Below are 12302 nucleotides of genomic sequence, written 5' to 3'. Positions count from 1 at the left end.
GAAAGAGAGAGATGGAAACATCAATGATGAGATAGAATCATTAATTGGCTGCCTCCTGCACGCAACCTACTGGGGATCGAGCCCACAACCCAGGCATGTGCCCTTGACTGGAATCAAACCTGGGACCCTTCAGTCCGAAGGCCGATGCTCTAGCCACTGAACCAAATCAGCTAGGGCAAGTATTACAGAGTTCTTAAGTTCTAAGTGCAGGAACCACTGAGCTAGAATAGCAGTTTTAGATGAAATCCAAAATCCTGAAAGTATGCAAACCAAAGGCAATTAAGATCACCTGTCAAAAGAAATGGTTCAGAGAATAATGCCAGGAATTCTAGACTTGCATGGACCCAGCTATCTTACAAACACATTCTGCAGGTAACAGAGAATAAAGGTGATTGTTCCATAAAAAATGCATCATCTCCCCTGTGAAAGCAACTCAATGGACATACTTCATCTTTATACTGTTTAAATCTATATTAACCAAAAGCCCCATCTTGCATGTATTTTTAAGCAACATAAAAAGTTTTTGTATAATACTTTTATATGAAGAAAAATGGCAATAGTAATATGAGTCCACTATACCCAAAAAGTAAACTTACACCTGCATTCCTAACTCATCTTTTCAGGAAGCTTTGAGGGAACATTGTGGGAGTGGCGGGAGGAGGGAGAGAGAAACCATTAGAACTAGTATTACTGAAGAGATCCAGTAGCAAAGACTTTTAAAAACTAAACCATAAGCAGGGAAACTTAGTCTGAGCCACAGAAGAAAAATAAGACAAACAAAATTTTCATAAACCAATGTCTACTTGTCTTGGATATTTTGCAAATGGAAAGCATTATATTATATTAAATCTTAAATTGTTTATTTGAGGTTGATATTTTACATTTTGAGTTCACACCATCACCGTTTCATAAAAATCAAAGCAAGTCTGTTTAACTTTTTCTTTCCTCATCCTTATACCAACATGAAAGCTGAATAGGAAAAACCAATCTGGCTAACTACAGGTAATTTATTCTTGTCCATGTTTCAATATAAAATACCAGGATTGTGGAGAGAGAAGGATATGGGGAGAAAGCAGATCTTAAAATAATAGTGAGCAATGTATATCTGTGGATCTGGCCAAGACTGACCAACAACTGACCATTGAGGCTGCCACTCATAATTGAAAATATTGAAGTTGCCCAATTTTGAGTAATCTCATCCATGTCAAAAACCCACAGAATGCCAGCTGTCATTGTTTTGGCACAGGTGGTATTGTTTCTTCTCCTGCCAGGCCCACACATATCCTTTGTCTCCAAAGTTATTTTTATAAGCCAACCAGCCACTCCTAGAGCTCTCCCTGCTGTCTCTGAGGTGCAATCCTTTGGAGATTTCCTACCTAACTTGTTTATATGTCAGTGAGAATAAGCTAAAATTTACTGGGCATGAGAAGAATTATCCCAGTAGTAGTGGTAAGTAGTAGTAGTGGTAGTAGTAGTAGTAGTAGTAGTAGTCATCATCATCATCTAAAGGTAATGGGAAAGAGATTCTAGGGCAGGGTCTCCACATACAGCCACGTGGCTTAGGCTGCACACCACACAATACCATACAACTCCATGGGACAACATTCATGTGGGCTGTGATGTGAATGGTGCCGCCAGATGTTGTAAAGTGGAATGGCTCTATTCTTTATGTCCATAGAAATACAGAGTTTAACAATCAAATGAAACTGGTTCTTCTCAAACATCTTTCTAGTATTCTTCTTTAAAAGGCCTGTAAATCATGTTTTATTTTCAAGTTGTACAGAGAACTTCTGTAGGATACAATTTCCTATTCTTTCATGGTTCATTATTAAAAGAATTAAAGAGGGAGAAAATCTCAAATACCTAATTTTCCTTACTGAAGAGAACATTTCCAAAAGAAGGAAAGGTGTTTGTTTTTCAGCTAGTGTATTGTTCACCAGATCTCAGCTATACAGTCTTTATTTTTAGTGTGCAAATATACAAATTGCCTTCTTTGAAAAGAACATCTTAATTATATGAATAGTCTTCACTATGTTATATTGAATGGCAAATTTAATTCACTAGTTTAAATCATTTCAGAGTTAAATGGTTCTATTCACATCTATTCATCTTAAAATAACAAAAAAATAATTGAATTTTTTATTGGATTTAGTTTGATTTTTTTCCAATCAAATTTAATGTGGGTCAAGTGTTTGTAGATGCTGCTGTGAATCTAAAAATGTCTATCTTAACCCCTATTATATTTAAGAAAATAAAGAACCCTGGGAATGATGTATCTCCTTTTTCTATTCCTCTGAGCAGTATTGAGAAGAAGGAAGTCACAAACATATAAAAAACAATTTCACTGATACTCTCCAATCTGAAGGATGTGGTCAAGTGAGGAGGAAAGTAAGATCATAAGACAGAGGATGTAGAATGTCCTTCCAGATTTGAAATTCCTTGCTGCCACAATAGAGAGATCATAACACATCAGAAACCAAAAACATCCTAAATCACCAATTTGTTTCTGTCTCACTTAAAGGGACCCAGTAGCGACTTTCCAAAAATAATGCTACCCACGGCAAATGCTCAGCAAAATGGAGTAAGGAGTAAAATAAAAACACACTAAAAGATTAACCAACCTGGTGAAAGAATATTAGAAAACCTTATGTGAATATCATCTTCTTTTTTGCACTTAAATAGCACCAGAATTATCAGGAAGAATTTCTAAATTTTTACTTTTCCACCTCCATAGACAAAGGATGAAAAGCATAGAAACAACTGGGAAGAGAGAGGTAGATGAGGGCTTTGGATATGAAGGCCTGGCAAGACAAAATCTGGAATCCAATGACATCTTTCAAGGGGTTGGGATAGACATTTGATGCCAATGATCTCCCTGGGGTATACTAGAGGCCCGTTGCACAAAGATTCGCGCAAGAATAGGCCTTCCTTCCCCTGGCTTTGCTCCCGGCTGCCCAGGAGCCTGCAAGTCCTCGCTCCTGGCTGGAGCGCCACTCCTGTAGCTCCCTCCACCCCCCACCCTCCCCCTCATAGCAGGCGTCCCACCCTGCCCAGCTGCTCCGCACCTGCATATGCAAATTAATTTGCATACTCACTCCTGATTGGTTGATGGGTGTTGCAGAGGTGTGGCCAATTTGCATATTTCTCTTTTATTAGTGTAGATATACTAGAGGCCCGATGCACGAAATTTGTGCAGAGGGGTTTCCCTCAGCCCAACCTGCACCCTCTCCAATCCGGGACCCCTCGGGGGATGTCCTACTGCCTCTCACAATCCTGGACCACTGGCTCCTAATTGCTCACCTGCCTGCCTGCATGGTCATCCTAACTGCCCCCCTTGCCATCCTGGTCTCCCCCAACTGCCCCCCCCAGCCTAGTCACCCCTCACTTCCCCCCCCGCCAGTCTGGTCACCTCTTACTGCCCCCCTGCTGGCCTGGTTGCACCCAACTGTCCCCCTCTGCTGGCCTAGTCACCCCAAACTGCCCCCCTCTGCTGGCCTGGTCGCCCCACGCAGCCTGCTTGTTCAGTCATTTGATCGTGCCTCACTAACACCCCTGCTGGCCTGGCCATAGGCAGCCATCTTGTCAGGGAATGATGGTCGATTTGCATATTACCTCTTTATTATATATATACTAGAAGCCCGGTGCATGAAATTCGTGCACAGAGGGGGGTTGTCCCTCAGCCCAGCCTGTACCCTCTCCAATCTGGGACTCCTGGAGGGATGTCCGACTGCCCATTTAGGCCCGGGCCTAAACGGGCAGTCGGACATCCCTCTCACAATCCAGGACTGCTGGCTCCCAACTGCTTGCCTGCCTGCCTTCCTGATTGCCCCTAACTGCTTCTGCTTGCCAGCCTGATCACCCCCTAACCACTCCGCTGCCAGCCTGGTTAATGCTTAACTGCTCCCCTGCCAGCCTGTTTGCCCCCAACTTCCCTCCTCTGCCAGCCTGGTCACCCCTAACTGCCCTCTCCTGCAGGGTTGATCACCTCCAACTGCCCTCCCTTGCAAGCCTGGTCCCTCTCAACTGCCCTCCCTTGCAGGCCGGGTGCCTCCCAACTGCCCTCCCTTGCAGGCCGGGTGCCTCCCAACTGCCCTCTCCTGCTGGCCATTCTTGTGGTGGCCATCTTGTGTCCACATGGGGGCAGGATCTTTGACCACATGGGGGCAGCTATATTGTGTGTTGCAGTGATGATCAATCTGCATATTACTCTTTTATTAGATAGGATAGAGGCCTGGTGCATGGTTGGGGGCCAGCTGGTTTGCCCTGAAGGGTGTCCCGGATCAGGGTGGGGTTCCCTTGGGGCGTGGGGCAGCCTGAGCAAGGGGCCTGTGGTGGTTTGCAGGCCAGCCACGCCCCCTGGCAACCCAAGGGGAGGCCCTGGTATCTGGAATTTATTTTCCTTCTACAATTGAAACTTTGTAGCCTTGAGCGGAGCCAAGCCTGCTGCTCCCTCCGGGGCGGCAGCCATTTCTGTGGCAGTTAATTCACCTTCTACAATTGAAACTTTGTAGCCTTAAGCGGGTGAGCCCGGCCAGGGTGTGTGGAAAGCTTTGCTTCCCCTGTTGCCGCCGGCAACCCTGGCCTGCTCTCTCAAGCTCCATTCTGCCACCATTTGTTTGAATTTGTTTACCTTCTATAATTGAAACTTTGTAGCTTGAGTGGAGGCTTAGGCCTGCAACGGCTATGGAAAGCTTGGCTTGCTCTGTTACCTGGGAAACCTTGCTCTCTGTGGCTGTAGCAATCTTGGATGGGGTTAATTTGCATACTCGCCCTGATTGGCTGGTGGGCGTGGCTTTGGCTGGTGGGCGTGGCTTGGCTGGCAGAGTGATGGTTAATTTGCATATTACCATTTTATTAGAGAGGATATATATATCATGGCCCAGTACACTTCTGCTGGATTTCTCTTATACCAACACTCAATCCCATTGTGCTGGATCCTGAGAAAACTCAAGCCTAACTATGTTTTCCATGTGCCCATTTTGCCTGCAGGAACACTCATAAATGTTTGACTCCCACCAAATTAACAGAGTACAGCTTAACCAACTGCTAGCTCAATCCTTGGCTCACCAGCAAAGGAAACATCAGCCTAATTCCTGCCTGCAGAACTTTCCAGACAAGAGGTAAGCACAGATTTCAAGACAAGAGGTAAACTCATTTTGAAAACAGCTTTTAATTTTCTAGATGGTTCTTTTGAGCACCTCCTCACTTGGCTTGAGGAAAAGGCAATGGACTAATTTCCCCTATCCTCCATTTTCTTTCCCATGGGTGAAAGGAAAAGAAATGCCATAGTATTCTCTACTCCTAAAAATTCTCTTCAAAGAATCCACTTTGCAAATCTTCAGTCCCCTCTAATGTAGACTAAAGTATAAAGTTGAATGCTGGTCACAGATCTGTATGGTTGCCTGTAGTGCATGCTGCAAAGATATATCTGACATATCTATTTAGATCATGAAGTATTTGTCCATTGATCTCAACTTTGAGGTTCAGCCAGTGTTCTGAACTATTAAGAAAAATCTTACTTACTTTATGTTTTGTAATATTTGAAATACTTTGTTTCTAACATTTGTTTGTGGCCATATATTTTGGGTTGGTCTAACTCACATTTGCTAAACTAGAATGCCTAGCTTTTCTTTGAAGACTTGGAAAAATAAAGCATCTATCTACACTTTATTATCACAGAGGGGCCATGATTTGAATCTTTTATTTTAATGGTTCACTGAAATATCAAACAAGAAGTTCTCTATTTTTATTAGTTAAAACAGCCAATTATTACTAACTTCAGTTTTAATATGATGTAAATTTAATCTTCGCCCATTTTTCCAGATGGTCTTTTAAAATGCCAAATGAAGTAAGATATGGTTAGATTTATTTAATGTGTCTTCTAAATGCCATACTTTCCTTTTAAATACAAATAAGAAAGTCAGCCCTTATGTCTGAAACAGAGTATGGATGCTCATATTCATAGACTTGCAGATAGCTTAGGAGGCAAAAATTAAGTATATTATTGTAGGGAGAACTTGTACTCTAAGCTGTGTACAGCTTTTGTGTGACTTTAACAAGGCACCCAATTTCTCTAGAACTTATTCTCTTAAGTATATAGCAGATATGCCAGATGCCACTCAAAACCCACGTTAAATTTTCTTTCTAGTTATACAACTATACTACATTTCCCCCCTCCCATCAAGTAAATGTGGCCATGTGGCTGAGTTCTAGTCAATAGAAGGTGAGCAAAAGTAATGTCTGTCTTGGAGGCCTATCTCATAAAAACCTCCCAGATGGTCTCCTCTCTGTTCTGTCTTTCTCTGGCTGGCTACGAAGGAGATGACCCTTAGGGAGACATTGGCAGCCCTGCTTGTTGGGCACAATCCTGTGTGCCATCTCAAAATGCCTTATTGCTTCATTCTTTCCAAAAACACCAATCACCGCCTGGACCACTCCACAGCTGCCTTTATGGTACCATTGACTAGTTCCCCACGTTTGCGGAAGTCCCAGGTGCATCCCCATGCCTGCCTGGCCCTCATAGCCCACTCATGCCCCATACTGCTCTGTGATTCTCTCCACTTCCACATCTGCATGAAATGTTACACTGAATCTGCAACGGCTGGCTTTCTGAGTGGTCACTGCAGGGAAGACCACACAGCCTAGAAGTGCCCTGTAACGAGAAACTTGACCACTCAGAAACATGAATTAGGAAGAGCAACCTTCATTGGAGAAATGGCTCCACATTTAGAGAAGCCCTCTCTGCTGGGCTCCTTTTCTTCTAGCATGTGAGGCAGAGATCCAAAGGGGGATTTTCTACTTCAATCCCTTCCCTCTCCTGAACCAAGCTGTCTTATGCCTTTTCTACTTACCCATTGTATTTAATACCCATTACTCTATTTTTTTGTGTTATTAAACTCCTGCCTTATCATAAGGGCTACTTTTTTTCCAAAACACTTCAACTCACGTATATTTTAGGGAGAAAGTTTTCTTCATGGAGGCAAGTATATCACAAGGTATTATATATTACTTTTCATGAGTTAGCTCTTTCCCTTTGTTGGAAGAGTCAATCTGGTTAGCAGTAAAATAATGGATAATACATTTATCTTACTACGCAAACTATGTGAAGTAGGAAGAATGTAATGACAACTCTGGGTCAATAGCTTTAAAAACATGACCTTTAAATGAACAAAAACTTCCCCTGTTGTGAGAGGGGGACGAATTTAGTAAAAAGAATAAGGACAGAGATAATTGTTCACACCTAATTCTGCAAAAGAAGAGACCGAACTTTCCAACAGGACTCCATGCAGGTTTGATTCCTCTCAAGTGTTGTACCCTCTGCTTCCTTCCTAGGCCCTCTTATGCCATGCTTTTGTTTTGATTTTGAGCCCAGTTATAGCAACCATCTATACTTACTAACCATATCATTTTTGGCAACTAACTTAAATTGTTTAGAGTTTCAACTTTTCACCATAAAATGTGAGTACTATTTACTTCCATAAGTTGTTGGACACATCAAATATGACAATGTACTTAAAACAGTCTAACATAGTCTGTCACATGGTAAGTATTCAGTAATGTAGTACTTTGGATCCCTCCCTTTCCTTGATCATCATCTCTCTGTAGAAAATTGAACATGTGAGTCAATGCTGAGCCAGATCAGAAAAGGTAGATCACATCTGATTGCAAGTAAGAAGGTTCAACTCCTCTTGCCATTTGTGAGGGAGGGTCCTGAGGCAAGAGCGATGGCTATCAAGAATAAATGGACTGCTTACAAATGTCTGCTTCGATAAGGCCCAGGCTTCTCTTAGAAAATCAAATCCTGCATTAATGGGTTTGCCCTCTTTCTAGGTCACATAGGGGAAGTATAGAATCTGGCCTGGAAGTTTCTCTAGTCCTTTAAATAATTGCAAATTTTTGCACTTATCTTTCAAAGACAACGCAAAATGCATTTAGGGAAGTCAGGCAAGTAGAAAATAAACTGTACTGCAGGATGCTTTCTCTTTATTGACAACTGAATGGAGATTGAAATAAAGCAGGGAGGTAGACAATTTAGTTAAATGATGAGTGTGATTAATGTTCTAAGCAATTTCTAACCAAGTCAAACCTTGTATTTTACTATTTGTTAACAGCCCCTATGGCCCTTGATCCAGTTAGTTTTGACAGGCTCCAACCAGAATGCTTAAGAATAAACAAAAAGCCACTTTCTAAGCTGGAAACAAAGGAGTTAGCTAAATAATAAGGTAAAATGAGATCTTACAGTTATATTACTGAACGGAGCTTCCAAAGACTCTGCTGTGTGTGATCCTGCCTCCCAATGGATCAAACATCCCAAATAGGCCCGGCCCGTGTTGCCCAGTGGTTGAGCATCAACCTATGAACCAGGAGGTCACAGTTCGATTCCTGGTCCGGCCATAAGCTGGGGTTGTGGGCTCAATCCCCAGTGTGGGGCGTGCAGGAGGCAGACAATCAATGATTCTCTCTCATCACTGATGTTTCTATTTCTCTCTCCCCCTTCCTCCCTCTCTCAAATCAATAAAAAATATATATTGTTTAAAAAGAAGAAAAAGTCCTAAATAAACTAGTATCCAACCTGTTCACATAGCTAACACTTCATTGTTCACCCAGTCTAGTATCTAATAATCCAAATAGCAGCAAATAAACAAAACAAAAAATAGTTTTATAATAATGGACATTTATTCAAAGTAATATATTTGTAGCTCCGATGGTTCTAAATTGTACATTTCAGGTTTAACCAACATCATTAGAATACTTAGGACAGCTACATCTGCATATTTTGATTACATGATTATTTCTTTGCCCATTCTTCTTTCTTTTTGTTCTGGACTTTATCCCCCTCATATTTTGTCCACTGCTTTTCAGGCAAGATCTGCTGCCTCTTGGAAAGGCCCAGTGCTTTCTTAATGCTTAACACGCTGTCATTATACAGGTTCTCAGGAAACTTTCTTACAGCTTCTTTTACATCATCATCCACGTGCATTGTATTATCTCACATCTACCCCAGTGTATTGGGCCCTGTGGCATTGTAATACCATTTCTGGACACCCTCCAGCCACTGGGCTACTGCAATGGTTCACCATTTTGACCTGAGATTTAAGTGTTTCCAAATAAGTTGTTTTGTTTTAATCCACATATTGTATTCACTTCAATTTATATAAACAAATAATTATTGCTTATACTTTTGACCATGTGCAGACAAGAGTATTAGGTGCTGCATTGAGTTTATTCAGGTCAAGCTTAGTGCTAAGGAAGTCATATTTATAAAATCAAGCTCCCAAATGGTCTAGTTAATGTAGCTTTATTATCTACTAGAGGCCCAGTGCATGATTGAATCATGCCCGTGTAGGGTCCCCTACATGCTTTTGCTTTCGATCACGGGGGAGCTGGGTGCCTGTCCGCTGGTGCACCAGGCCTTTCAGAAGCCTCTGCCCTGCCCGAGGCTTCTGAAAGGCCTGGTGCCTGAGCGGACAGGCATCCAGCTCCCCCGCTTTTGATGGTCTGCGGTGGGACATGAGCTCGCTGCCCCAGAGACCCCTTCTGTGCCGCAGCACAGCCATGGCGCAGACGCTGAGCTTGAGCCGCCGCTGGCAATGCAAGCTCAGCGTCTCGCCGGCCCAATTGGCCCCCCGCCCCCCCCCGAGTCCCGCCCCCCCGCGCCTCCTGGCCAATCGCGGGCATAGCGAAGGTACGGTCAATTTGCATATTTGTCCATTATTAGGTAGGATACTAGAGGCCCAGTGCACGAAATTCGTGTGTGGGGGGGTGTCCCTCAGCCCAGCCTGCACCCTCTCTAATCTGGGATCCCTCTCACAATCCAGGACTGCTGGCTCCCAACCACTCACCTGCCTGCCTACCTGATTGCCCCTAACCACTTCTGCCTGCCAGCCTGATCACCCCCTAACCACTCCCCTGCCAGCCTGATCGACGCCTAACTGCTCCCCTGCTGGCCAGATTTCCCCCAACTGCCCTCCCCTGCTGGCCCAGTAACCCCTAACTGCCTTTTCTTGCCAGCCTGGTAGCCCCTAACTGCCCTCCCCTGCCGGCCCTGTCACCCCCAACTGCCCTCCCCTGCAGGCCTGGTCCCCCAAACTGCCCTCCCCTGCAGGCCTGATTGCCCCCAACTGCCCTCCCCTGCAGGCCTGGTCCCCCAACTGCCTTCCCCTGCAGGCCTGGGTCCCTCCCAACTGTCCTTCCCTTTAGGCCTGGTCACCCCCAACTGCCCTCCCCTGCCGGCCATCTTGTGGCAGCCATCTTGTGTCCACATGGGGGCAGCCATCTTTGACCATATGTGTTAGAGTGATGGTCAATTTGCATATTACTCTTTTATTAGGTAGGATTATATCACAGAGTATTTTTCTAATCCTGGAATTACAAAATTAAAGACACCCATTCCTTGGAGAAAAACCAAGCAAGAGATTATGGTTCCATTAGACCAGTGATTCTCAACCTTTTTAATGCCGTGACCCTTTAATACAGTTCCTCATGTTGTGGTGACCCCCAACCATAAAATTATTTTCATTGCTACTTCCTAACTGTAATTTTGCTACTGTTATGAATCGTAATGTAAATATCTGTGTTTTCCGATGGTCTTAGGCTCTACAGCAGCAGTTCTCAAGAGAACCGCTAGCAGGGTCGCCTAGATATTTACATTACGATTCATAACAGTAGCAAAATTACAGTTAGGAAGTCCAACAAAAATAATTTTATGGTTGGACGTCACCACAACATGAGGAACTGTATTAAAGGGTCGTGGCATTAAAAAGGTTGAGAACCACTGCATTAGACAAAAGAAGGCACAAACCCTACAGAGTGAGCTAGTACCCACTAAGGGAAAGATACCAGTCATTCCATCAGGTTATTTCCTTCCACATCCCTGGTAGAAAAATGCTGATCACTCATTAGGTGCCTATAAACCTGAGTTTTTTAAAGCTTTTTTAAAAATTCTTCTATTTTTTAAGATATATTTTTATTGATTTCAGAGAGGAAGAAAGAGAGAAACATCAATGATGAGAGAGAATCATTGATTGGCTGCCTCCTGCATGCCACATACTGGGGATGGAGCCCCAACTGGACATGGGGGAATTGAATCATGACCTCCTGGTTCATAGGTTGATGCTCAACCATTGAGCCACATCAGCCAAGCAAAAGTTCTTCTATTTACTACCACACTCAGACAGCTGCCCATGCACAGGACCTAGGAACTTCATTAAAATGCAGTTATTATCCAATTGTCTTGTGCTTACTCTTTTGCTGACAGTGTATAAAGAGGCCTTATTACATCCTTCCATGCAGCTTACTCTACTGATACCACATATATTTTTTTAAAAATAAGTCTTCCATGATGTAAATAATATTTATATTAGATGAATCATGGTTGCCCAAGAATAATAAAAGGGAAGGCGTGATGGAGATGCCAGGACAGTTGATAGACTTTGGTTGCCAAAGTTTGAAAAAATATAATTCTTTTTCTGAAGATACCTAAAATTATCTTTTTTATCACTAATGTCCTTAAATTGTTTTTTAATATAATGTTACATTTTTGTTCCATTCAATGTAGTCTGAATTGTTGAGTCGGGTAACTGTTTGACTTACTTTGAAATTGAGGGTATGAAGGAAGAATCTTTAATAATAGCAAATTTTATGTACTCTGTTAGTAGTTACTGTAGTTTCATAGATGTTTTAAGTGCTCAGATTTAAAGAGCAATTGGGACTTTTGGAAATATAGAGTGAAATTGATTTTAATGGATCAAATTACTCCAAATCTTTCTACAATTTTTACTCAGAAAGAACTCATAGGGCTATAAACTACTGAGCTTTAAATTTTTTTGAAATTTGTTCCATCAATTTTCTGAAGTAGATGCATATTTTGCATGAAAGCAAAACCTCTAAAAGAAACAAAGTTGCTAGTCTTGTTTTTCCTAACCATGTTTTAAATAGAAGTATATAATTAAAGATCATATTCTAATTTTTCATTTGTAATATTAGAAATAGAATTGAAGATTGTACTGTGGCTGCCAAGTCCTAGGCACATACGGATGCAGTCAGTCCTCATTATTTATGGATTCCATACTTGAAAATTCACCTACATGCTAAAATTTTTGTAACCTCCAAATTAACATTTGCTGTGTTCTCCCAGTCATTCGCAGACTTGCACGGAGCAGCAAGAAATTTGTGTCATCCAATGGCCACATTCCCAGCTGAGGTGGAACAAGGAGACATTCTGCATTCTTGTCTCAGCTCCTATTATAAACACGTGTCCCTTTTGTGGTCTATTTGTGCCAAATTTTTCACATTTTGTGCCT

At 42.5% G+C, this 12302-nt stretch overlaps 1 long non-coding RNA gene across 1 annotated transcript in view; it reads left to right on the top strand.

The window, feature by feature from the left end:
* LOC129148713 (uncharacterized) overlaps positions 1-5008 on the top strand; it is a 48633-nt gene extending 43625 nt beyond the window's left edge. The window contains exon 3 of the long non-coding RNA XR_008555674.1: positions 4990-5008. This is a non-coding gene — a long non-coding RNA (uncharacterized LOC129148713). The remainder of the gene's footprint in view (positions 1-4989) is intronic.
* The last annotated feature ends 7294 nt before the right edge of the window (positions 5009-12302 follow it).

This window comes from Eptesicus fuscus, chromosome 4, assembly GCF_027574615.1.
Source record: "Eptesicus fuscus isolate TK198812 chromosome 4, DD_ASM_mEF_20220401, whole genome shotgun sequence".
Taxonomy (NCBI): domain Eukaryota; kingdom Metazoa; phylum Chordata; class Mammalia; order Chiroptera; family Vespertilionidae; genus Eptesicus; species Eptesicus fuscus.
This window is presented reverse-complemented; position numbering and strand designations above follow the sequence as displayed.